The 24,179-nt window shown below is 44.1% G+C and overlaps 1 pseudogene across 1 annotated transcript in view; it reads right to left on the bottom strand.

The window, feature by feature from the left end:
* Positions 1-24,179, bottom strand: part of LOC143983737 (uncharacterized) — an 84,060-nt pseudogene that overhangs the window by 10,956 nt on the left and 48,925 nt on the right. Inside the window, exons 4-5 of the transcript XR_013274636.1 lie at positions 17,477-17,572; positions 7,342-7,435 (exon numbers count right to left, since the gene is read on the bottom strand). The product of XR_013274636.1 is annotated as an uncharacterized LOC143983737 (transcript). The remainder of the gene's footprint in view (positions 1-7,341; positions 7,436-17,476; positions 17,573-24,179) is intronic.

The raw sequence follows: 24,179 nt of genomic DNA, 5'->3' as shown, positions 1-24,179 counted from the left end.
GAAAAGCTGACAATCTCCCCTCCACTGGAGTGAGATTGTCACTTTGAGGCCTGATCTGGGGGAGATCTAAAGAGAATTTCGCCCCTACCTCTACCCCTCTGGGAGCCCCACTGGCTCTTACGGTCCTGGTCTTTACTCTTATGGGACTGTTGAAGAGCATGAAAATTTTTGACGTTTTGTTTTTTCTTGTCAGCTGTCCTGTCTAGAACAGACTCCAAGTTAGGCCCAAAGAGAAGATCTCCTGAAAAGGGAAAGCTACATAGCTTGACCTTAGACACTGTGTCCCCTGACCATGTTTTCAGACAGATTGCCCTCCTGGATGAATTTACTAGTGCCGAAGACCTTGAAGCTAACTTGACAGACTCAGCTGAAGAGTCCACCATATACCTGACTGCATTCAAGATTAGGGGAAAAGATTCTAATAGATCTTTGTGTGACGTACCCGCTTCTACATGGTTTAGTTTTTCCACCCAGCATTCCAGGTTCCTGGCCGCCATGGTGGTGGCCATAGCCGGCTTAAGACTAACTGATGCTGCATCCCAAGCTTTGAGGATGGAGTCAGCTTTTTTGTCCATCGGGTCCTTTAAGATTCCCATATCCTCAAAGGCTAAGTCCGCGTGCCTAGAGACCTGAGAAAATGCTGCATCAACTCGAGGCTTCTTGTTCCATACCTCTGAACCTTGTCCTCAAAGGGGAACCTCCTCCTGAGGAACTTGGACCCAGAAAGAGTCCCTTTTTTCTCCTTCCACTCTAACTGAATCCGAAAGGACCCTATGGACTGCAAAACTCTGCGTTTTGTTTCGTCCATCCCCTGGTACACCTCATCGTGGATTGACAATTGTACCTTTTCCTCCTGAATTTCCAGAGTAGTATAGATTGCCCTTAAAATGTGATCTACCGCCTCTAGTGATAGATTGTACCGAGAGGCCCCGTTATCCTCTTCCTCTTCAGAATCCCTGAGGGAGACAAGAGTACTCCTCCCTTCATCGCCTGAGTCCTCAGTTTCTACTGGTCTAGACGATGTCTTAGGACTAGGCGGTAGGTTCTGAGGTTCAGCCTGCCCTGATGGGTTTTGTATCAGGATGGACCTGACCAAACTCAGTTTGTCAGCTCTTTGGCCCGAGGAAAAGATTCTTATACTGCTGGGATGTCTCCTCCTTCACCACTAATTCCTTAATATAAACTCTGCACATCGCCTTCTGCCACGAATCTCTAAGGGGGTTCTTGCAAGAAGGGCATTTCCTCTGGCTTGGTTTAGGCTTTCCTAGTGATTTTTCCTGAAACTACATACAGTCTGAACTCACTTAGTGACTAACTGCTAACAGACCACCACAGAGCCAGTGCAGAGACCTACCACCAACAGGCAATAAGCGAGACCCCTAAACCATGTTGCATGGTCCAAGTGACATCACCTCTGACCCTGCAGCGACAGGCACCCCGACAGGGAGGAACAAAAAAAGACCCATACAGTAACCCATAAGGTAGAAGAGAAGTCGCCACTGCACCCCACCTACCTGGGCTGGACCGGTGCTGGTCACCTGACCCCGCCCCCTAGTCCCTGCGTTCCAGGCGCTTGGAACCATGGCACCACGCCCCCTCAGAGGGCCCTGCGTCACTGGAAACAATGCACTTGCCGGCCGGGACCTGGATCCGAAAACTGGGATATGCCGCTGTTATGGTCCTCACTCCCGAGATGGTGGGACCGGGAGCACCAGACCACCCCTCGCCCCTGGAAGGACTGCTGGCAGGTCAACTAAAAACACAAACACCACCACCGGTAAGCCTACTCTTCCCCAGAGAGTGCAGCTTCCCTGGTTCCAGGCACATGCTTCCACCATCGAGGAAACACAATAACTGAAGCCATGGTGGAAGAGGGGGAGTTTTTAAAGTGGGCATGTGTTTCCTGAGAAGGTGGAGCTACACTCCCTGGGGTTGTCCTGAAAGGAGATTCGAGAAAACACCAAGGATATAATCTGCACATTGCACTATATTACCAACATCAATTTATTTAAGGACAGAAGGTGTAAAATTTGCATATTGCACTTTATTTTCATTTGTTCAGCTCATGTTTAGGAAGTGTGTTTAGTGCTGGCAGCTTCACTAGATTAATATAGCGGCTCACAAGGCTTACATATTGACAGTCATTCAAGAGCATGGCAAAGTCTCTTGAGATTTCTAGTGTTGTCAGTTTGCCAGGGTTGCAATGTGTAGATAGAGGAGCAAGTGCATCCAGTGATGAGTGAGCTGTTGTAGACAGAGGCGGCCAGGTCAGGACAGGGGAGAGAGGGGTCATAGGTTGTCAGTAGCAAAACAGAGAAGGGTCCTACAATAGTTTTCTGCTTGGAAGGATGGGTGGCTGGAGGCAAAGAATGTGAAACTGATGAGGTTGTGATCAAAGAGGAAAGGGGGTGTTGGTGAGGTTGCCAGGAATGCAGAGATGGGAGAATACAAGGTCAAGGGTATTACCACTGGCACGAGAGGAAGTGTGTGCCCATTGGGTTAGGTTAAAAGATGAGGTTAAGTTGAGAAGTTGAGCTGTAGCTGGGCTGTTAACATTGACAGGGATGGGAGCAAACAGATGAATACAGTGCATCTTGAAAGAGTGATAGAGAGGAAGGGATGGGAAGGACTTGGATATTGATATAGCATGGGCTGAGCTTCATGTTCTTAAAGAGGAAGTAAACCCTGATGAGTTTACTTCCTCTTTTTTTTCCCTGCAAAGGTAAAGCATAATGGACTACTATGCATCGCATAGTAGCCCATTATGTGTCACTTACCTGACAAAGGAGCCAGCGAAGTCGCCGCTGTCCCCTGTAGTCCGCCGCATCCATCTTGTTGGTGGCGTCTCGCAGCTCCCGCCGCTGTCATTCGGCGAAGCCGCGATGACGTCACTCCCGCGCATGCGCACGGGATTCGACAAATGCGGCAGCTCCATTCTTGGAACTGCCGCGCTCAGTGCGCCTGCGCGCCGCTGTCTACGGCGAATGCGCCGTAGACAGCGGTGCCCTTTTTCGGGCAAATATCTCCTAAACCATATAGGTTTAGGAGATATTGCTTGGACCTACAGGTAAGCCTTAATCTAGGCTTACCTGTAGGTCAAAGTGGTTTGTAAGGGTTTACAACCACACTTCTACACCATATAAAATTGCTACATAAACCATTTTGTAATTAGATGTGTCATTTCAATCTAATGTTGCTGTAAATTTAAAAAAAAAGGTTCATAACGTTAGGAACTGAACTCTGGAAGCAGTGCCCCACAAAAAAAAAAAAAAAAAAAAAAAAAAAGTAGGCAGAGGATGAGATTCTCTACCTTAAAGACTTGTTCACATTGATATACTTAAGTGTATGCCAATGTGAGTGCTGTCTGCCAGCACAGGGATGCCCAGATGTTCTGCACATCCCCATGTAGGCAGTCTCATTCAGGTTAATTGGGAAGCAGTGGCTGCATACACAGCCTCCGCTCCCAATTTAACAACCATGTAGGTGCGGGTCCCCTTGTGCTTTCAAAGACATGCACCTGCACCAACACTGCTTTCAAACTGGGAGTTGTGGCTTTGTCCAAACATGAATGGGACTGTCTGCATGGGAATGCACAAACATTTGTGCATCACTGGCACAGGTGTACACTTAACCACCTTTCCACCTACACTATTCCAGAAAGATAGCTACAGCACGGCCCTCCAGTTCTGGGAGCACCTCCTCCCATGTGCGTGCTACAAGTTTGCTCTGACCCCTGTGTGCTTACGAAACAGCTGATCACAATGAAAACCAGACCGCTTGTGAGGAAAGGAGTGCAGATCTGACAGGGCACAACAAGTTCATAGTTTACAATAACTGAAAAATTGTTTGAAACATTTTAACAAAATAATAATGAAAAAAAATAAATGAAAAATTACCCCAAAAATTGTCTTCTCACTTAGTAAAAAATCCCAGTGATTAAGTACCAAAAGATAGACAAGTCTCAAAAGAAATTATAAAAATGTAATTTGGGTATAGTGTGCATTACCCATAATTGTCATTCAAAATGTGACAGTGCTGAAAAATGTTCTGGCCAGGAAAGAGGTGAAAGTGCCCAGTATTGATGTGGTAGCAGTGTATTCAGACAGTAACAAAAAGGAAAGATGAGATGGTCAGACTTTGTGCAAGACCTTGGTTAGTAGTAATTTCCCCGTGGTCACAAATCTCATGCCAATATTTGTTACAGTAGCCCATACGGGCCCTCACCAGTCACCTGAGTCACCGATTAGGGATCCCCTTTTCCAAGAAGCACTTTTACAGCCCTCCCGTTGTTGCATTGCTATCGCCCCAGCGCCTCATTATGAACTACAACCTTGTAAATTATACCCATGGGTAAGAGTGCTAGGACCATAGTTTTGTTCCCTCTCCCCATTTTTTAATAAGTTACCATTGATCAATTTAAATTTACAACCCATTATAGGTACCCCTTATGTATAGCTGCTTTTGATGAGTGGAGACAACCCACAAAACACTTCAAGCTTTATATTTGATGCTATGCCACAGCAATCATGTGAATACTATGGGTTCGATTTGTTTGAAACTCAATTTACATTACCTATTGTTTTTACACATTTGAGTACACTGACGAATTAGCAAGTACAATAATGTTTACCATTATGTGATGTATTAAAATCATGTTTATCTTAATTCTGGATCATCTATTTTTCGACCAATTATGCCATCTATTGCACTATGCTTAATGGTGTCATTAATATTTTAATTACTATCATTGAGCGATTCAATCTACCCAAGTGTTGTGTTTCATATAAAGTCCCAACTTCCCACAACTCTCTCCCTCCCCCCCCTCCCCCCCTTTAGCTTCCAGAAAGTATTCACATCGTTTAATTTTCCCACATCGTTACAGCCTTATTACATAATGTATTAAATTTATTGTTTTCAGAAAAAAAATAAAAAAATACCCCATAACATGAAAGAAGTTTGTTTGAAATCTTTGCAAACATTATCAAAAATAAAATGGAAAACCGCATGAACACAAGTATTCAGTCTTTGCCATGATACTTTTGAGCTTAGGTGCATCCTGTTTCCACTGATCATTGTTGAGGTTTCCAACACTAGATTGGAGTCCACCTGTGGTAAATTCAGTTGGACATAATTTGGAAAGATACCGGTCTATACAAGGTCCCACAGTTATCAGTGCATGTCAGAGCACAAACCAAGCCATTAAGTCCAAAGGAATGGTCTGTAGATCTGAGACAGAATTGTATCCAGGTTCCGATCTGGGTAAGGGTACAAAAAACGTCTGCAACATTAAAGGCCCCAAAGAGCACAGTGGCCTCCATCTATAAATGGAAGTTTGGAACCAACAGGACTCTTCCTAGAGCGGGACCCCTGGCCAAACAGTGATCAGGGGAGAAGGGCCTTAGTCAGGGAGGTGACCAAGAACCCTATGGTAACTGACAGAGCTCCAACATCTTTGTGGAGGGAGGAGAATAGTCCAGAACAATCATCTCTGCAGCACTCCACAAATCAGGCCTGTATTATTGAGTGGCCAGATGGAAACCACTCAGTAAAAAGGCAAAAACGACAGTCTGCCTGGAGTTTGCCAAACGGCACCTGAAGGACTGACCATAATTCTCTGGTCTGATGAAACAAAGGTTGAACTCTTTGGCCTGAATGGCAAGTGTCATGTCTGGCGCAAACCAGACACTGCTCATTACCTGGCTAATACCATCCCTACAGTGAAGCATGGTGGTGGCATCATGCTGTGGGAAGGTTTTTCAGCAGCAGGAACTAGGAGACTAGTCTGGATTAGGGCTGAAACAACTAATCAATTATGAAACTAATCGATTACCATTTTCATAATCGATTAATCGGCCAGGAACATAATGGGGTTAAAAAAAAAAAAAAAAAAAAAAAAAAAAGCCCTTTATAGTACAAAAAATTAATCACTACTGTAAATATTACTTTCACTGTTCTACAGTAAAAAAAATGAACCCCTTTCAGTAGTAATTATCTGCTTTTTTGTACTATAGAGGGCTAATTTTAGTTTTTTTAACCCCATTATGTTACTAAACGTCTTAGGCCTGGTTCACATCTATATGTTTTATTGGTGCTTTTTGCAGAAACACTACAGTTCATTCACATGGTTTCCTATGGGACACGTTGATAGCTGTGCTTTTTTCAGCCGCTGCATATTTGGAAATTGTCAGGGGCTTTTAACGCAAAATGAAGCTTTTTTGGTTCAATATACTTCAATGGAGAAACTGCAGAAAAGAATAATGCATTTCTGCAGCAATTTGTTTTTTTAATCTGCCCCCCCAAAAAAATGCAAAAAAAAACAAAAAACTGTAAATTGCCGTAAAACCACATGCGCAAAAATTTAAAAACGTACAGCAAAAAGCTCTGCAGAAAGATCAAAAGCAAAAACTGCATAGGTGTGTACCGAGCCTTATGCTGGCTTCACGGATCAATTTTCTGGTGAGAATATTCAGACGAAAACATTCGCTGAATGAAAGAATTTTGTTTGAAATTTTCACTTTATTTCTGAACAAAAACCACATACACTGTCTGAAATTTCCTTTGACCGAGAAGTTTTCTATTTCCAAACTTTCCCGTCACTGTGGTTGAAAATGAATGTCAATTTGACCCACTTTTTTTTTTTTAAGTTCATTAACCGATTAATCGAAACAATCGGCCAACTAATCGATTATGAAAATAATAGTTACAGCCCTAGTCTGGATCAAGGGGAAAGATGAATGCAGCAATGTACAGAGACATCTGATGAAAACCTGCTCCAGAGCACTCTATCTCAGATGAGGCGAAGATTCCTCTGCCAACAGGACAATGAACCCAAGCACACAGCCAAGAGGAGGAGTGGATTGAACATCTCTGGAGAGATCCCAAAATGGCTGTGCACCAGTGCTCCCCATCCAACCTGATGGAGCTCGAGAGGTCCTACATCGAAGAATGGAAGAAACTGCCCAAAAATAGGTGTGCCCAGCATGTAGCATCATACTTAGGACTTGAGGTTGTAATTGGTGCCAAAGGTGTTTCAACAAATTATTGAACAAAGGCCATGACTACTTATGTACATTTTTTTCATTTTTAATACATTTACAAAGTTGTCAAACTTCTTTTACATTGTCATTTTGATTAAAATAATGAATTTAATGATGAAATTTTGGAATAAGGCTGTAACAAAATGTGGAAAAAGTCAGTGTGAATACTTTCCAGATGCACCAAGTATGCATGTGTGAACGAGGCCTAAAGATAAAAGCTTCACCTTACCAGAAAGCAAATAAACCTAATCTATGAAAAGTGAGAGCAGACCATGCATATGTACAAAAAAGGATTGATGCCAACCTGGATGCACAGTTGTCGAAAGTGGTTTCAGAACTGTAAGGACAGTAGTTTCCATACTCATGCAAGACAAAGGTAGACCTCTTAGTTTCCGATTCTTAAATAAAAGCAAAAAAAAATAAAAAAAAAATAGAGATAGCAATAGACAATCATACAAAAAAACAAATATGCTCACAAATGGTATAGTCCATACACACCCATATGTTATGCACTGAATGTGCCCAGTTTAGGGTTTAAGAAAACACTGCTACATAAACCCATTTTGTAGAGGTTAATATCACTTATTTTAACTGCAGCCAGATTACAATTTTCTAAAAGCTCCATGATTCCAAGGGATATCTGAAATGTTAGCAATATTCAGGTCCTCAACCCAGAAAGCTTGTTTTCCGCTTATATTTATATCAACCAATTCCATCTTTAGGGCTTGTATAGGTGGACATTTTCCTGAGTCTGAAGCACACTAAACAAAGGTGAGTATATTCCCATATACTTCTGTAGCAAAGTGTGGATGGCAGTTCTTAGGTGGTTTGACCTGTTGTAAAACTGTCCAAATACTCCATGCACCGTAGCTTACAACATTGTGTTCACACACATTAGATACATTTATACTTCAATAGTGCCACGCAGTCCCACCCCAATGATAATGCATCCTCCATTATCGGTTAAATACATTTCCCATATATATTTTTCTATTGCTCAAAATATATAAAACAAAGTAATGGGTTTTCCACCAAAGTGTCAGTGAATAAGTAAATACACACACTTGGGGCAGTGTAGTTGTCTGGTGCACCACAGTACAAAGCACATAAAAAAAAAAAAAAAAAAAAAAAGAAGAGTGGACCCCTTAAAATTTCAGATCAACTGCTCCATATAACCAATGCTTCCACATAGATCTGACATTGTAGGAGCTCCCCTACGCGTTTCATTGTAGGTCACAATAGACAAGTCCTGATGCTTGGGAGATGCCCCAAACCTCATAAAGGTAAGGTGCACACAGACCCATTTTCCCATAGCTCTTTGCTCAGGGGAGGGGAGTGCACTTTTGGCATCTTCACCTTAAGTCCCAGTGGATTTTGTTCTGGGATCGGTCTTTGAGCAGAAGTGTACCTAGCACATCTGGCACCTTGGGCTGATTTTTTTTAAACCCCATCTCACCCTCCCCCCAAAGAAATGTTTATGAAGGAATGAAGCAGCATGCGCTATAGCAAATTGTGGGAGTAGACCGATTGTGCTAGCAGTGGGAGGGGTTTAATGGAATATAGTTAAATAAAACTTGAGCCTACTTTGCACACATGCCACAGTCCTACACCTCAGCACACACGAAACTCCTCAATTGCATACGCTTTTATACACAACCTTTCAGTAGCCATGCAGTCAGGTGCAACTAGGACAGTCGTCTGCCAGCCCTAAAGTTTGGTTCATTGAAGACTGAATAGGTGGAAGTGTCGCAATGTGGTCAAAGGCACACCAACACTGCAGCCTGAACATATTAAATTAGGCATTTAGCACTCGAGAAAAAAAAAAAAAAAAGCGCCAGTTTTTAATTTGTGACTTCTGACACGCTGGAGTGTCAGGGCATATCTTCCCATCTATAGGCTGCAGCTTGAGCACCGCCACTTATAACGTAACCAGAGGTCTGGCAGCTGCTAGTGAAATTTGATTTAGATAGTGTTTAAAAAAACCCATACCTTCCATTTAACTTACTTGATGCCAGGTCTCTAATATACACTTCAGATCCAAGTAGCCCCCCACCTACTCATCCATCTCACTTCATGATGGTGCCCCATCTACATGGGCAAATACTGAATTCCTGTCTCTTCCCTTCCCAAAGCATATCCATCAATATTTTACTTTTGTTGAATTATCCGACCCCAGTGGATCACTGACGTCAACACCCCCCCAGTAATGCTCAGAAGACATTATGCAGCTTATTTTTAATCTTGGGTATTTCTAGATGTACTCACTACTCTCAAAAAGGTATGGCTATAGATGGAAAATCATGTTGAGTAAAAAAACCTAGTTAGACTTACCAGTAACGGTATTTCTAAGAGTCTCAGGACAGCACCTGGAGAGTGCAGCTCCACCCCCTTTCCCAGGAAACACTGCAGTCAGTTTTTCAGATGCTTCCACCATGGCCTCAGTTGTTCATAGAGTACCCCCAGCCATGCTGAAAATAGATAAGCAGAACATAGCAATAACACTACATTTTATAATACAATTAGGGAGGGTCATCGGCGCTGTCCTGAAAGACTCGTAGAAATACCCTTACCGGCAAGTCTAACTAGGGATTTCTCCCTTCGTCTTTCAGGACAGCACCTGGAGATAAGAGTACTTACTCTAGGGTGGGACCACTGCCTGCAGGACCTTCCTGCCGAATGATTGCTCCGATGCTTACAGCAAGTCCAATCCGTAGTGGTGGGTGAAGGTGGAGAAACTTGTCCACGTGGCCACTTTACAGATCCGACCCAGAGAAGCCCCTGCTCTTTCCGCCCAGGACGTTGCTACTGCCCTTGATGAATGGACCACTACCCCGTGGGAGGATCTGCCCCTGAAGCTCTATACGCTTCACTGATGGCTATTCGCAGCCATCTACCTATAGTGTTTTTGGAAGCACTATACCCTTTACGTGGTCCTGAAAACAGAATAAAGAGCGAATTTGACTGAATTCCTTCATGATTTCCAGATAGTGTAGTAAACACCTTCTCACGCCCAGGCTATGGAAAGATTTCTCCCTAGAGCTGGATGGTGTAGGGCAAAAAAGTAGGGAGAATTATTTCTTGCATTCTATGAAAAGCTGTTGGAACTTTTGGCAGGAAACTCGGGTCAGTTTCCAGCACTACCCGATCTGGAAATATACAACAGAAAGGTTCTAATATAGATGGTGCTTGCAACTTGCTTACCCTTCTAGCTGAAGTAACTGCCACTAAAAGGGCTAGTTTGAGCGACCATAATTTGATTGTCACCTTCTCTGGAGGTTCAAAGGGTTCTTTGGTCAAACCCAGCAGAACCAGGGATAGATCCCATTTTGGAAAAAACTTAAGGCATTGGTCTAGCTCTGAAAATGCCTTAAAAAACCGAATAAGCGGCTCCTGAGAGTTGTCTCTCCAGGAAAAACAATAAAGCAGCCACTTGGACCTTTGAGGTACTGGCCGCCAATCCCAACTCCATTCCATCATGGATAAATTCTAAAACCGAAGGGATTTCCATCAGTGAAAACTGTTATGCACCAAGAATTAAAGCGTTTCCACGTTTTAAAATAAATTGCCCCAGTGACCTTTTTCAGCTGCTTAAAAGGGTTGAGACCAGTTTGTCTGGCAAGCATTTACTTTTTAGGATCTGCTTCTCAGTAACCAAGTCTGAGGTGTTCTATGTTTGGATGTTGAATGGGTCCCTGGGTTAGATCTTTGCGGAGAGGAAGAACCCAGTGAGGCTCCACCGCCATCCTTTGAACAGTTGCAAACCAGGCCCTTTTGGGCCAAAAAGGAGCCACCAGAATAATGCTCATGGTCTCCTTCTGTAGTTTCTTTAATACCAAGGGTATCAACTGAAAAAGGGGGGGGGGGGAGGCATAGCACAAGTGGAAGTTCCATGGCTGTGCTAGTGCATATAAACCTCTGGCTTGATCCTGTGTTTAGAGCAGTGATGGCGAACCTTGGCACCCCAGATGTTTTGGAACTACATTTCCCATGATGCTCATGCACTCTGAAGTGTAATTGGGCATCATGGGAAATGTAGTTCCAAAACATCTGAGGTGCCAAGGTTCGCCATCACTGTTTAGAGAAAAGTAGGTCTTCACCTTTGCATTGCTCTGGGATGCGAACAGATCTACTTGAGGCGCTCCCTACCTTTCGCTTAGCCCTTGGAATACCTCTGAGTTTAGGCTCCACTCAGATTCCAGTATCTCCTCTGCTCAGAAAGGATGCTACTGTATTCAGATCTCCTTTTAGGTGCACCGCTGTTAGGGACCTCAAGTTTTCTGCCCAGGACAGGATCTGAAGGGTCGAGGAAAGCAACACCCTGCTCCCCGTGCCTCCTTGCCTCGTTATATAGGCCACTGCTGTGGTGTTGTCCGATAACACCTGGACATGTTGCCCTTGGACCAGTCTCTCGAAGGCCCATAGTCCTAGGAGAATAGCCCCTAGTTCCCTGCAATTGGATGATCTCTTGGCTTCCCTGTTTGTCCAATTTCCCTGAGCCATTTGCCCTTCCAGGTGGGCACCCCAACCCCAGGAACTTGCATTTGTTAATCTCCTCCAAAAGGGCTTCCTCTGAACTCGAGGGCATTCTGATCAACTTTTCCAGGGACTCTCCATAAGACCAATTTCTTAAAATTGCCTGCTGAAGATCCCTTGCATGGAGACGTGCCCATTGTACTGCTGATGCCGTGAGGAGACCTAGTACTGACATAGCTGCCCTGATAGAAATTGGTAGGTTTGTCTGGGTCCTTTTCATGGCATCTTGAACCTTCTCTATCTTTTCCTCTGGGAGAAAAATTCTCTCATGTATGGAATTGATGGTATATCCAGGGAATTTTATTGACTGAGATGGAGTCATATTTGATTTCTCCATGTTTATTATCCAGCCTAGACCTTCCAGGTGTCTTTGTCCCTACCAGATCCTTCTCTAATAGATCCCTTGTTTTGGCAAATATTAGGAGGTTGTCTAAATATGGGTCAAACGATATGCCCTTCAGTCTGAGGGGGGCCAAGGCCTCTGCTACAATCTTTGTAAATATCCTCGGGGAGGAGGACAGCCCGAAAGGAAGAGCTCTGAACTGAAGGTGTAGACTTGAGCTTCCCATCTTGACTGAAAACCTTAGGTGTTTTTGTGATACTGGGGCTATAGGTACATGGAGATATGAATCTCTCAAGTCTATGGACGCCATAAAACAGCTTGGGGTCAGGAGACCCTTTACTGAAAAAATGGTGTTCATTCTGAATTTCTTGTACCCGATTGCTCCGTTTAGTATCTTCAGGTTCAGAATCAATCAGAATTTTCCCAAAGGCTTTTTTACAAAAAATATGTGCGAATAGCATCCCTGTCCTCCTTTGGGGGGGAACATTTATGATCACCCTCTGTTGAATCAATTCTTGCAAGATTGAAGTCATGGCAATAGATTTCTCTAGGTCTTGGGAGGCCTGAGTGACATAAAAACGAACAGGTGGTGTTTGAGAGAACTCCAATCTGTAACCCTCCATTATAGTCTTCAGGATGTACGGACTGGTTGTCAGTCTCCCACTGTGGAAAAGGACTGCAGCCTTGCTCCCACAGTCAGGACGGTCACTGGCTTTTTGAGTTAGGGGGGGCTAAAAAAGGACCCCCGACTTACCCCTGCCTCTGAGACCCCCAGGGTCTTTTGTAACCTGATTCTTGTGTCTTTTTTTTGAAAAGTACGAAAATTTTTATTGCCCCGAGGGATCACCTTTACTGGGAGGGCTTTTTTCTCATCCGCCGTCCTATCCAATATGGCGTCAAGAATCCCCAGTCCATGTCTTAACCTATAAAGCTCTACGAGCCGAGTTCATCAATGCTGAGGATCTGTCTGACATTTTCAGATTCAGCTGAGGCAGCTGCCATGTACCCCACTGCTTTTAGTAGTACCAGCAGCATATCCAGCAGGTCCTTACGGGGCATTCCTGCCTCGATATGGGCTTTTAATTGTTCCAGCCAGTGCTCCAAGTTCCTGGCTACTACTGTTGAGGCCATAGTTGGTTTTAAGTTTGCTAGGGTTGAATCCCATGCTCTCTTTAATAGGTAGTCTGCCCTCTTGTCCATGGCATCCTTTAGGATACCCATGTCCTCAAACACGAGGTCTGTGTTCCTTGAAACCTGAGAAAGCTGCATCAAGCTTTGTTTTTTGTTCCATACTTGAGAGCTATCCTCTTCAAAAGGAAACCTCAGTTTGAGGGATCTGGAAAAGGAAGGGGCCCTCTGGGTCCTTCCACTCCCTCTTTATAGTTGTGCACCAGAAAAACCCTGTGTTTCACCTCGCCCATGCTCTGAAACATTTTATTGTGTAACAATAACTGGGCTTTATCCTCTGATATATTAGAGTGGTGTGGATAACTTTCAAAAGATCATCCACCTCCTCCAAGGATAATTTATACCGAGAAGAGGAAGAAGTTTTTCCCTTCATCCGATTCTTCCCTGGATCCTGAAGAAACTTTGCTCTTCATCCTCTGAGATACTGCCCGCTCTAGATGCAGTAACAGATGAGTGAGCGGGGTACTGTGCTGCTGCTTGCAGCTGGGTGTCTATCCAGATAGGAATGGAACGTTTCGAAAGTGTCTGCCAGTTCCTTCCAGAAAGTTTAATAATTGTCCTTGCTGAGTCACGGGTGTAGCAGGAGTAGTTTCCCCTTTAACCAAGTCTGCTATGCAGGACCTGCATAACACCTTGGTCCAAGACTCCTTAAGAACATTTCTACATGACGGACATTTCCTTTTAGTAGGAGGGGAGGAATGTTTGGTCTTTTCTTTAGCTTTCTGAAATACCATTTCCATGAAAACAAACATGCTATCAAAGCAAGAAACAGAGGAGCTATCCCTTTAACTCCGGTCTTTGCTCCACAGCCAGTAAATCCTCCCACAGATTCACTATAACAAAGCAGATGTACATTATTCCTGTAATATCAAACAGGAAGATGGCTGCAGGCTTCCAAAAAATTGCCCAATTTAAGGAAGGGAAAAAACCACTAGGCCCATACTGCAACAATCAAACCACTGTCTGCTTACCTGAGCCTGGCTGACTTGGGGGGGGGCTCCTGCTGTTTGTTCCTCCTCCATTGCGCGAGGTCTGAATAGCGTTTTGCACATTTTATTTCACATTTTCCTGGGCTGCTTACTGCTGCGAGCGCCGGGAATGACGCCAGCCGAGATGAAGACAGCCACCCCCCGCTTGCGTTCCAACGTCCAGAACCGGAAGCTGTGTCGCCGGAAGTCCCGCCCTCGGCCGGAATGACGCACTTGCCAAAGGAACCCAGAAGGCACGAGGCTTTGGGGAAGGAGGCGTGAAATTCAAACAATGTGTAGAATAGTGCTGCACAAAAAGAACTAAAGAGTGATAAAGTAAGCAAGGGAAAAGAATATGGGGGGGGGGGGGGGGCGGGGAGAGATGTTTCAAATCAGAGGCCAATTCAAAAATCCATGCAGGGGTATAGGTAGTATACCATTCACTACCTCTAAATATCAACTGCAAAAACCCCCAATATGAATAAATGATCAATGATCATACTTGCAGGATTTGCAGGTTTATTAGCACTTTTACAACGTGACACTATATATGTATCAGTGCACATGAACTTTGCTGAAGTTCTACATGAATGATTTGAGATTTATCGCATTAGATCATTTATTCATTTTTTTGGTTCTTGCAGTTGATATTTAGAGGTAGTGAATGGTATACTACCTATACCCCTGAATTATTGATTTTGAATTACCTCTGATTTGACACTTCTCTCCCCCCCCCTCCCCCCTCTCCTCCCATATTCTTTTCCCTCGCTCACTCTATCACTCTTTAGTTTTTTGCGCAGCTCTATTCTACACATTAGTTCTCATTTTGGAGTTTGAATAGCCCTTTCCAGTGTATGCAGCACACCCCTATTCTCCCCCCCCCCATTCATCTAATTGGCTAGCGCAGAGATACTTCTATCGGATTTTACGAAATAAAATAAAAAAAAGCCTCCAAGCCTGTGCCGCCGGTCTATGAGGAATGGAAACTCCCGGCAGCCTGACCCTTGCCAGGTATGAAGAGGATGGGACACCGGAGCAGCCACCGCACGTAAGGGAGGAAGCTGGTCTTGGAAGAAAAAAAACAAACACCTAATACAGGTATGCCCCACATTCTCCCCACCTGGAGACAGTGTAGCACACCCCTGGTTCCCTGCAGCGCTTCCACCATGGCAGAGGAAACACTACAACTGAGGCCATGGTGGAGCTGCAAGATATTCAATACTTACAAGAACTGGGCATTGCATGCATTTTGCCTACAAGCACCTTGAGCATGAGTTTCTCATCCCCTGAACAGCAGCACAGACTGGGAGATACAAATGCATTAGGAACCAATTAGGTTCTGCTGCATGCCCATGTGCCAGAGAACAAAGACAGGAGGAGAGACCAAAGTTAAGGTCTGCATGTATTGCACCACTTAATATTCCAGTCAGCTAGACTTGCCTCACCTACTCTAGGGTAATGCGTCAATCCTTCTAGTGAGATCTTGGGATTAATGAAGATCCCAAATCTCGCAATAAAAGGCTCTTTAAACAATGCTGGAGCAAATTGTTGGATGCATTTACATTCAAGTCTGCAGCACAGATCAGGCAGAAAAACCCAAGGAGGTGGTTGCAGAGAAGCCAATCGAGAGATCAGCTTCTGTACAACCAGCCTGCCCATAGATGGATCCAAAATCCATCTGGTCCCTATTGAACCGGCCAAGCTTCAATCTACCTATAACCAGCTTTAGGCAGGTGTATTTTCCACTGCTGTCAATCAGGAAACCCACCCTGAAAAAAAAAAAAAAAAGGTTATATGTAGCAGTTCATGGAGTGCATGCATTGGATAGAAGTAGGTTTGCAGATACTGTAGGAAATCCACAGCACTGATGCAAAAAAGGTTTTTAAACTGCAATTGTTTGACAGTGCTTTATCAAGTTTGTAGAAATCGCACAAGTCACTGGAATTTCAAATCTTTTGGTAGATAAGAGCACGCAATTAAAATTTAGTCTGATTGGGACCAAGCAAACATTCAGTACCTAAACAGAATTGCCTGCCTGACTTATCTGGTATGTGTACCCCAGGAGCTGCTGAAGAGAATGATGTCAGTTATCAATATTGCCTTAAAGTAGTATTCATCTTGTGGATGCAGAGCAGTGTGGTTGGACAGCTCAGCGTTTCCCCATCTCAATTCTAACCACACTACTAGCAACAAATACTTAATATGGAGTGATTTATAGCACTCAACTCAGTCAATAGGCACACCAAGGGGCAGGGTCAGCTCTGCAGGGGTGTGCGAGATTTGCATCTGCTAGTAAACATACACTGGGTTGGCAGCACATCCCTGTAGTGCCCACTGATTGCTTACTATTGAAACTGGTCAGCATAACAGGGCTTTTCACAATAGAATCAGAGCAGGGGACCTAATGCTGTACTATAGTGCTTCCATATGCCATGTCCATAAAATTGGGCTGAATGAGTAGTCCATGCTGGCGGGACTGTACACAGTTGGGTTTTTGGAGCGTTGACAGCACCTTGTTGTAGAGTGGGGCTAGGGTGTAGCGGCTTCAGGAGGGAATCACATGTACTGACTGTATAAACCAGGCAATGTTTATTACCGGAGACGGTAGTAGGAAGAGTAGTTACAGCAGTAATGCATGCAGTTTCACTCCAAGCATGAAGGCATAGATACACAGCACAGTCACTTCTGATGCAAGCGGTAATTGTATTGGTCAGCACTATAGGCACTTTCCACTGACTAACAGCATAAAACCCCAAGCATACAATGCGTATCTGTAGAGGCAGTTATTCACACACGTTACCCGGAAACAACGGTATTTCTTCAGCAGATGGATATAGGCACCTGATATGCTTGTCCCGCCCTCACAGTGAGGGCACCGGTTTTATTATCCATCACGGGGAGTCTTTCATCCGACCAGGATTGCAGAGACAGAACTCCGTAGGAACCCTGATCTATCCCTCACAGGCCAGAACACTCTCCCCATCTCCTCCTAACTCCCTCACAAGCGGGTCCCTGTCTATAAACACACGTGAACTGCCTTCAATGTGGCTGGGCTTCCCTATAGCAAGTATCCAACCAAAAATGGCAGACCAAATCTCCTGAGATTTGCTGTGCTATCAAGACACCAGGCTTCTCCAAAATGGTGCAGAGACAATGATAGAGGCAGATAGCTCTGAACAATTGTACACAAACATAAAATTGGCTTAAAAGTGAATATGTACACTTGCTAACCCACTACCTATTACAGCCAACTAGGCTGCCCTGCACTACAGCTGCCTACATAGTGCTCTGCTACAACTTCCTCATAGGAATGCTCATAAATTGAGCTTCAGTCTGAATTGGAGTTACAGCACATGTAAAATGAACAAAGACAATGTGCAGGCTTGAAAACACACACCACACTTTACCTTCTTCCCAGTTCTCCTCAGATGGAGGGGGCTGCCATGCTGAAAGATGTTCCGATTTTTGTCTTACTCCTGCTTCATAGTTTACATCTCCAAATGCTAAGAAATTAAAAACATTTTATAGTTTAACATGCGTTGGCACAATCCTTTGAAAGCCTGCACATTAAATCAAATTTGGATAATCTTTGCCTACACATATTCTACTTGTAAACCTTGTGTAAGCAGCCTGGCTTTGCAAAATCCATATCTGTAAAGACTTGTCTGGGTAAGGCAGCCAATTACTACTAGTTACATGCAGAACCTCAGTAACAGACTGTTCTTTCCCTGCACAGGTCTTTCAAATGGACTTTTTAAAATCCGATTTTTTTATTTTTGGAATTTACAATACAAAGACATTGTACAAAATACGTGCCATAAACCACCACAAATACAAAAAAACAAACAAAAACACACAACCCCCCTTTGGAGCATGAAGCCAATGAAAAAAGAAAGTTAACAATTGATTCTTGCCAAATAAAATTAATCAAATTAATCTCAATATACCCATTAATAGAAAAAAGTATATACATATCTATATAGAGCAGTACTTATTTGTGCAGATGTCTATACCACTACCGTGGACATTGGTCACAATGGCTTGAGGCTGATATTCTCAAATTTACTCGGTTCCTTAGAAAATAGGAGTCTATCGAAGGAAATAATCCTATTTCGGTCAAAGAGCCAATGAGAGTAGGATGATAAGGAGAGGTCCACTTAAGGGCAATCTGTCTACAGGCCACAAAAAGTGCATGTCTAATAGGATTTACAAGAGGAGTATAAATACAGGGATCACGATAGCCCAATAAGCACGCAAGTGGTTCAACCAAGATATTGACATCCAATGGCCCATTAAGATTTTGCCCAGTAGCTCTGAAGTTTAGGACCTTGCCACAAGAGATGCATCAATCTGCCTGCGTTGCCACACCTTACACAGGTTGAATCTGGTCACAGGCCAATATAAAAAAAAATTCAGGGGGTTCTGCAAACCCCTATATGGTTTAGGAGATATTTGCCCGAAAACGGGCACCGCTGTCTACGGCGCATGTGCCGTAGACAGCAGCGCGCAGGGGCACTGAACGCGGCAGTTCCAAAAATGGAGCTGCCGCATTTGTCCCGCATGCGCGGGAGTGACGTCATCGCGGCTTCGCCGAATGACAGCGGCGGAGCTGCGAGACGCCACCAGCAAGATGGATGCGGCGGACTACAGGGGACAGCGCGACTTCGCTGGCTCCTGTGTCAGGTAAGTGACACATAATGGGCTACTATGCGATGCATAGTAGTCCATTATGCTTTACCTTTGCAGGGAAAAAAAAGAGGAAGTAAACTCATAAGGGTTTACTTCCTCTTTAAGGGGACAGTTATACAGTTGAATTACAGTAGTTAATACAGGGGTAGCAGGGGTGTTCTCTGAAGTTTTTGAAAAAAATTGCTGTATTTGTAAATTGTTCTTGCAATTACTTTTGCATCAAGATGCATGTATCTTTTATCCATTGATATGCTGTAACATGTACCAGAGTCCGTATTTTAAATCTATGATGGAGATTATGCCCTTTGAACAAAAATAAACACATATTCATTTCTGCTTCTTGCTGCTGCCTGAAAACCAAGGGGAATTCATCTTGTTACTCCGGATCTTTCCCCATCTCTGAAAACCCAGAAGAGTCAGAAGCTTGGGAAGTCCATCATTACCCCATATAAGTATATATCTGGTAGGATATGAAAACAGTTTTTTTTTAACCGTGTCCCATATTAACCACTTTTGCGATTCGGCACTGCGTCGCTTTAACTGACAATAGCACGGCATGCGATGTGGCTCCCAAACAAAATTGACGTCCTTTTTTCCCCACAAAGCTTTTTGGTGGTATTTGATCACCTCTGCGGTTTTTATTTTTTGCACTATAAATAAAAAGAGCGACAATTTTGAAAAAAAAGACACATTATTTTTTACTTTGTTATAATAAATATCCCCCAAAAATATATAAAATTTTCCCTCAGTTTAGGCCGAAACCTATTCTTCTACATTTTTGGTAAAAAATAAAATAATAATTCGCAATAAGCGATTGATTGATTGATTTGCGCAAAAGTTATAGCGTTTACAAAATAGGGGATAGTTTTATGGCATTTTTATTAATTTTTTTTATTTTTTACTAGTAATGGCGGCGACCAGCAATTTTTATTGCGACTGCGACATTATGGCGGACACATTGGACATTGACACATTTTTGGGACAATTGTCATTTATACAGCAATCACTGCTATATAAATGCAGTGACTCCTGTGTAAATGACACTGGCATTGAAGGGGTTAACCAGTGGGTGGCAGTGTAGGGGTTAAGTGTTCCTAGGGGTGTGTTACTAACTGTTGGGGGCTGGGCTTTAATTTAGTGAACACTGATCTCTGCTCCAATCACATGGAGCAGAGATCAGCGTCACTAGTTGCTAGGCATGTAAACAGCATTTCTCCGTTCAGCTGCCCCGCGAGATGATCGCGAGTATGCCCACAGCGATAGAGTCCACGGGACCCGCGACCGGACTCACGGGGGTCCCGACCAGCACACGAGCGCGCCGCTGGCGGCACGGTCGCGATGGCAGGGCGGCATTAGAGATTGAACAACCCCTACTTAGACTTACCGTTAATGGTATTTCTACAAGTCTTTCAGGACAGCACCTGGAGAGTGCAGCTCCACCCACTTTCCCAGGAAACACTGCAGCTTTCTTTAACCACCTTCAGACCGGACCATTTTGCTGGTAAATGACCAGAGGTCTTTTTACAATTTGGCACTGCGCTGCTTTAACTGGTAATTGCGCGGTCATGCAATGTTGTACCCAAACAAAATTTGCGTCCTTTTCTTCCCACAAATAGAGCTTTTTGATGGTATTTGATTGCCTCTGCGATTTTTATTTTTTGCGATAAACGTAAAAAGACCGCAAATTTTGAAAAAAAATGATTTTCTACTTGGTTATTAGAAAAATCCAATACTCCATTTTAGTCATACATTTAGGCCAAAATGTATTCAGCCACATGTCTTTGGTAAAAAAAAAAGTCAATAATTGTATATTTATTGGTTTTCGCAAAAGTTGTCACATCTACAAACTAAGGTACGTTTTCTGGAATTTACGCAGCTTTTAGTTTACGACTGCCTATCTCATTTCTTGAGGTGCTAAAATGGCAGGGCAGTACAAACCCCCCCCCAAATGACCCCATTTTGGAAAGTAGACACCCTAAGGAAATTGATAAGTGGCATGTTGAGCCCATTGAATATTTTATTTTTTTGCCTCAAGCGATTGAATAATGACAAAAAAAATTTTTTTATTTTTTTTTACACAAAGTTGTCACTAAATGATATATTGCTCACACATGCTATGGGCATATGTGAAATGACACCCCAAAATAAATTCTGCTGCTTCTCCTGAGTACGGGGATACCACATATGTGGGACTTTTTGGGAGCCTAGCCGCGTACGGGGCCCCGAAAACCAAGCACCGCCTTCAGGCTTTCTAAGGGCGTTACAGTTTTGAAGGCCATAAAATGCCAAGATGGCACAAACCCCCCCCAAATGACCCCATTTTGGAAAGTAGACACCCCTAAATTTAGGGGTACACTAGTGAGACTAGGTAATAAATGGCGGGTGCCCTGAAACTATAAAAAAAATAACTAACCAACCAGCGTCACCTGTAACAGTTATATGGTGATCACTGGTGAAAGGGTTAACTAGGGGGCAATCAGGGGGCTTTATGCGGTAGTATATGGGGGTCCCTGGCGCTATAAAAAGCTGCGGCGAACCTAAATACCTACCTGCCTAACTAGCGTCACCTGTGACACTAATACAGTGATCAGAAAAACGATCGCTTATTAGGCTGGGTTCACACTGGAGCGATGCGGGAACGCCACGAATCCGTGGCGGGTTCCCGCATCGCATGCCTCCCGGCGGCAGTTCACACTGCCCTATGCGAACTGCTGGGAGTGTCAGTGAAATGTTAATGACACCCCCAGATCAGTTCGCATATCGCAGTGCTGCGGGCCAAAAAAAGGGTCCCGTGCGAATTTGCGGCGGGTGCGGCGGGTGCGACATGAATTCAGTCATACTATCTGTATGGCTGAACTCGAATCGCACAGAGATCGGATGTGATTTGCACTGCAGTGCGGTGCGAATCACATTCGTTCTCATAAACCGCTGCAATGTGAACCCAGCCTTAGTGACACTGGCGACGGGGGGTGATCACTGGGTTAAACCTTTATTGGGGGGGTTAGGGGGGCACATTAGAACTAAAGGGGGCTAACCCCAACTGCCCTAACAGTTATTACAGTCACAAATGACACCAATGCAAAAAAAAAAAAAAAAAAAAAAGCAATTGGTGTCACTGTGACTGGGGGGGCAGGGGTAATTGGGGGGTGATCGGGGGGTAAAGGGGGGGTGTGAGTGTGCCTGGCATGTTCTACTGTATGTGTGGTGTGTTGGTGCAACTCACCGAACCTCTCTCCTCGGTGCCGGAACGAAAAATACCGACACGGAGGAGAGAATACATCACTTCCTCTCCTGTGTTTACATTACAGGAGAGGAAGTGATGTCACGGGACATTTTCATTCGTCGGGAGCGATCGCGAGGGGGTGGCCATGAATGAATGGCCGTCCCCTCGTCCGGGATCGCTCCCGAACGAATACCGACCGCCGCAGGCACCGGGCGGGGGCCCGATCGGGCCCCCGACCGGCGGGCAGGCAAGGGCGTACATGTAAGCCCTTATGCCTGCCCGTGCCATTCTGTTGACGTACATCGTCGTGCGGCGGTCGGCAAGTGGTTAAAGACCGGTCAGTGCCACCATGGCCTCAGTTGTTCCAAGAGTGTTGTGATTAAAATGGTATTTCTATATACCTGACAAAGACCAGCTAGGTGTAACTAACGCAATTACAATACTCCCGAAACCCTTTATACTAATGCTGCAGCATTAGGAGACAAACATCCCGACAAAGACAATAAAACATGAGTTGAGACCAAATGTCAGGAGATGTCTAATCTATTGTGGGAGGGGCTGCACGTTATATGCACCCTTATCAGCCAATCATTGCATAGAACATGGGTGTGATTAATATAGAGGCGTACACTACACACTATCATTACATATCATTACTCATGTCATCTGCTTCTGAATCACAGTCATGGGATATGTGGCCCAGACATATTGTGACACAATTTATTTAGACAGCATAGAATGAGACTGCCTATGTAAGCTATATTTCCTTATGTGCATGTTTACAGAAAAACTGCTACAGTCTGCAGATACAGAATCTAAGCCAGCTAGTAAAGTTAACCAGGTTAATTCTATATGAACTTACAAACATGGAGTCACTTTGGTTCAGCCTTATTACTACAATCCCCTCTAAGTCATGACAAACCACAAACATGACTTACTTCTTCTCACGGTGACATACTCATCCCGGTGGCCATAGTAAAAGTTAAGATATATTCTATTAGCTGCAGCTGGGTTGGAAGGTCAAGTACCTCGGAAACCATGCACATAATAAACCTGAAGCAGGCACATAAAAGTAATACCATAAGCAAAATTAGTAAAACACAGATTGCAATATCCCCAATCCAGGATTAATCCAGGATTAATCCAGGATTCAGCATTGAGACCAAACCCCCCATGTTACCCAGGGGGCTCCCAAGCAATTATTTTGCTTTTTCATCATGTCAATACCCCCTCAGGCTCCTGAGAGGAACCATGCCCAGGTCATGTTCATTTCCAGAAACAATGACCCAGCGTAACGGTGTTTGAAGGGGCATCCAGGACGAACACTAGCCTTGAGCAAGTGACGTTCCTCACTGTCCCTGAGAATAACCACTATCAGAACCAATGAGGCCAAGTAACACCATCCCCTGGAATCATTCAGAATCCATGGATGGCATGGTCTTCCATACCAAATGTATGTGCTGTTGTCCAAGGCCAGTGGCTGTCTGCTTAAGGACCCGTTGGGCACCCTCATGGAATCCTGCAAAAGCAAGCCGTGAAAGTAGCTCGGCCATCTCAGTATGGGGGCCAGAGGCATGCATGAAGTGTGATGTAGGGCACGATCTAAGGTGTCAAGCACTGTGGAGTTCCTGTAGACTCTGAATGCACATCCCCTCTATGTCCAATAAGTGTGTTACTAGTGATTTTATCGGGTAGGCCACATATAACCTTAAGGCTCCCCCTAGAACACAGAGGCTGGTAGATGACATGTGAACCAATACATATACAATACAGTGTCTATGCCAGCATCCCTTCAAACAGTATACACTGAAATGGTCGAGCATGTACTGGACACTACAACAATCCCAATATTACCCCCTGAGCCCAGTAGCTCTGAAGTTTAAGACCTTGCCACAAGAGATGCATCAATCTGCCTGCGTTGCCACACCTTCCACAGGTTGAATCTGGTCACAGGCCAATATAAAAAAAATTCAGGGGTTCTGCAAACCCCATCAAGGATGAAAATCTGGGTTAGTCTTTGTGATGAGCAAAGCAACACAGGGCAAGGATCAAAGATTATCCCAAGCATTACAGGAATAGGACCAAGATCCTGTTCCCACCCATCCCTAGAACGAACAGGAAAGTTTAATAAAAAAGCTATCCAACAGTGCCCTATATACATCACAGAAATAAGACCCTTAGTTGACCTAGCTTGTACT

The sequence above is a fragment of the Lithobates pipiens genome, unplaced genomic scaffold (genome assembly GCF_037356315.1).
Source record: "Lithobates pipiens isolate NorthernLeopardFrog02 unplaced genomic scaffold, aLitPip1_a1.2 Scaffold_16, whole genome shotgun sequence".
Lineage (NCBI taxonomy): Eukaryota > Metazoa > Chordata > Amphibia > Anura > Ranidae > Lithobates > Lithobates pipiens.
The sequence above is the reverse complement of the archived record's forward strand: the minus strand, read 5'-3'. Positions and strand labels throughout refer to the sequence as shown.